This window comes from Loa loa (assembly GCF_000183805.2).
Source record: "Loa loa unplaced genomic scaffold supercont3.137, whole genome shotgun sequence".
Lineage (NCBI taxonomy): Eukaryota > Metazoa > Nematoda > Chromadorea > Rhabditida > Onchocercidae > Loa > Loa loa.
This window is the reverse complement of record NW_018108317.1, coordinates 51,389-55,359: the sequence shown is the minus strand read 5'-3', so window position 1 is coordinate 55,359 and position 3,971 is coordinate 51,389.

Sequence of the window (3,971 nt, the reverse complement as noted above, 5' to 3'; positions counted from 1 at the left end):
ACATTTTTATTATTATATTATATTATAGTTAACGTATTGTTTGTAAAAATAACTCAATTCGTTCTGTATTATTCAACAATATGAAATGGAAATGGAAGAGGCAAAAAAAAAAAGGTAAAAATTTCTTTTCAGTTTTGTTATCTTTTCATACAAACACAAAACTACTACTTATGTAATTAATTAAGATCGGATAAGTCATAATTATTAAATGATTATTAATTAAAATTAATATAGCTGAGGCTGATATGAACTACTACGCGATAATTTTCAAATTTTACACGGTAAAATTAAAATTCATTCTTTTCCTTCTAACTAGTTATTCCTGAAATAGAAAAACATTAATTAATATCTTTCTAATTCTTCCGTAAATTTAGTGAATCGAAAGTTTTTAAAAGACTTTTAAATATTTTTATTTGGAAAAAAATAATTCAAAAAAGCAAAAATTTAAATTTAGAATAAAAAGCCGACATTTACATGTTTTCGATAAATTTTAGTTTTATATATTATCGATACATTTCAGTTTTATCTTAAAGATAGGAGGCAAATTTTATAATCACAGCCATTGTTTTACTATTCTGTTGAACTTATTATGTAGTAGTTGGTAATTAATTATGATAATAAATAATTAATTTTTGAACTCTGTTAAAAAAGGATGAATTTGTCTCTGTCACAAACTTTTGGCAATATTATTGATCTTTTGAAATGTATCGGATTTTAGAATATTTGAAAATTTAATTCAAGATGCAATTTGTTACACTAAGCTTATTGAATATTGCAAACATAGTTAAGAAATCCATTGACGTTGTTAATTAGGAAGTAATTAATATATATGAAAGAGATATGCAAAGTGTGATTAATTAATAAAATTGTTTAAGAATTATATTTTCTTAGCGCGAATCAATTTTAAATCTTTCCAATTTTTTTTAGCTATTAAGTAATAATTTCAATTTCTGAGAAGTGAAAAATGATTTGAACTTTAAATTTTTGAAATAGATGAAATTAAAAGTGAAATAATAGGATGAAAAATTAGCTTTCGTAATATTTAGTTACAATGCCATATTACAGCATATTTTAAACAAACATATGATCTTAGTGTATTTATCAATCGTAATGTCGCATTTGTCAACTCACATTTATTAAAAAAACTAACAGCGATTGGAATAAATTAGAAGATCGAAATTGAATCGCATAATTTCTCCATTACTTGCATACTTCTTATTTAATCTCTTATCATTTAGTCTTAAATATTAATTGAGTGAGTCATTTTAAGTATAAAATGTATTTTATAAGAAAAATTTTATAAAATAAAATATATTTTAGCATGATTTTAACTAAGTTTACATAATTTTTCATCTTAATTAATTTGTGCTAATTTTTTTTGGAAGGGGTTAGGTACAGATCTTTTCATTTAAAAGCTGTATATTTTGAAAAATTTAGATTAAGATTTTAAGGCATACGCTTAAAAAAAACAATTTTGATAAGTTGTTTTGAAAAAACAGAAGTTTGAACTGAATTCTTCTTATTAATTTATTGCATCTAACTTACTTGGTAGCAATTAATTTTCAAAGTAATTGATATCAGTTAATACAAGGATTAAGCGAGATGGATGAGTGACCGTTTTGTTTTAGCATTAAAAAAATTGAAAATGGTTGAACTTTTCTTTGGTTTTGCCTAGCAGAAACTACGTAATTTAAATTATTTCTTTACAAATCTCAGATAATGGAACGATCTTATGTTAACCCAATAAAAATTATCCTTTTTCAATGTTAGAAATCCTAACTAATCAATAATAATTTCACAATGAATCTTTTTCTGAGATTAAAAAAAATTTTTTTGTAGCATTGAAAGCAAAAAAATGTATCGAATAGAAAAAAAAAAGTTATATATATAGTCGTTCTTCTCTAATAATATATCAAATTATCGAAAATGAAAGGAAAAAAAAAACTGCTAGAATGAAGACAATTCGATAATCGAAATTTCAAAAAGGTTTCTTTTTCAAAGTGCATCTTTAAATTATTAAATTTTTGGAACATCTTGCATTTCTTTTTTTGGAAAACTTGGATTTCTTTTTCTTTTCTTTTTCTTATTTTTTTTTTTTTTTTTAAATTGAATAACACCAAAACGATAGTGTCATAGAGGATCTAATATATTCATATTTTGATCAGCTGAAGCGGAAAGTGCGACTCGTAATGCTATCCTATGGGATCGCGCATATCGAATTGCTAAGCCTTCTGCCCTCCCTCACACTATTCAATTTCCATTTAATTTATCCGTCATTCTAACACTTCGTTCAGCTTAACTGCTCAAATTATTATTTTTTAATATCTACTTTACGCAACCATTGATTTATGATTGAAATCCCAACCAATCAGTCATTTATTTTGAAATCATTTGGTCTGATTTCTACCATTCGTTTCATACATTCCTAAAACATTGAAGGATAATCACATTGACACCGCGGTTTGTGTAACTTTGATATAAATTTCATGCAATTTTTTGAAGAAATCAATGATTTTATTAAAAATGTCAATAATTTTATTGAAATGATTTTGAATTTTTTGAAAGAAATCAACAGTTTTATTAAAAATACCAATAATTTTATTAAAAAAATTTTCAATTCCTTGAAAGCAATCAATAATTTATTGAAAATGTAATATAAAGGAAAGGGAAAAAGAGGGAAAAACAAACAGAAAAGGAGTCGTTTTAAGAAGCGAAAAAGGTAAAGATATTAATTAAGCAAGTAAATAAATAAAAAATTAATAATCAAAATATAATTGCACTAAAAACAAAAAATCGATAATGTCCTAATGCAAATATTATAGTTACTTGTTAAATAATTAAAATTCTCATTTAAACCACATCTGTCCTTGCAATAAAAAGGCAAAAAATTTTTTCTGCTTTAAAAAGTATTCAAATTAAAAGAATAAAGACTTGTAATTGATGATTATTTCTATTATTTAACTGAATATATTATTCAATTTCAAATTTATCTCGTCTTATTTTTTTCCATCCCCTTAGTTATTTGTTTTATTTATTTATTTGTTTATTTATCTTTTATCATCTCCCCCTTCTTTTAGTAGTGACTACTCTTAATTTTAATATATTCCAAAATTGTGTTAACCATAATATCATTTGATTATTAATATCGTAATAACAACATGCGCATTAATGATAATTTAAGAATAGTATACATTGCTGTTCTTTTAAATTAAGTTAATTATAATATATACTTTTGATTAATAAAACAATATAAACATATGCATTAAAAAAGACGAAAAATAAACAATAATTTATGCTCTCCGTGTCGTATATTGCTTATATTTATACAATTTGAATTTAATTACAATATGTTATTTGTTTTGCATAGCAATAGAAAATATATTTAATGCATATTTGCATTCTCTAATCGAACTATTATGTTATTAAACTAATCCAACAACAAACATAAACAATGATTTCTTTTATAATGGAACTAAATTTTCATGCATTAAATATTGCTTTAAGAATGATATCACATTTTGCAGCTATCACAAATTATTTATTTAAACATTTATTCTGTGAATAACTTTCTCGCATATATTTTCAGCAGATTTGTTTAAAATATTCCATAACAATAGTTTTATAGCAGGTGCTCGTCGAAAGTATATCATAATTATGAGAATAATAATAATAATAATAATAATAATAATAATAATAATAATAATAATAATAATAATAATAATAATAAGTAATAATAATAATAATAATAATAATAATAATAATAATAATAATAATAATAATAATAATAATAATAATAATAATAATAATACGCATTGTCAAAAGTTTGCTATATGACAGATCATGTCACTACTATTATTATAAAGAAAAATTTATGAAAATGACATTGTTTGTTAATGGTTAATTTATACGAAAGATTATTAGTCCAAATGAAATAAATAGTTTAATGCCAATAACATGATGATGATTAAAGG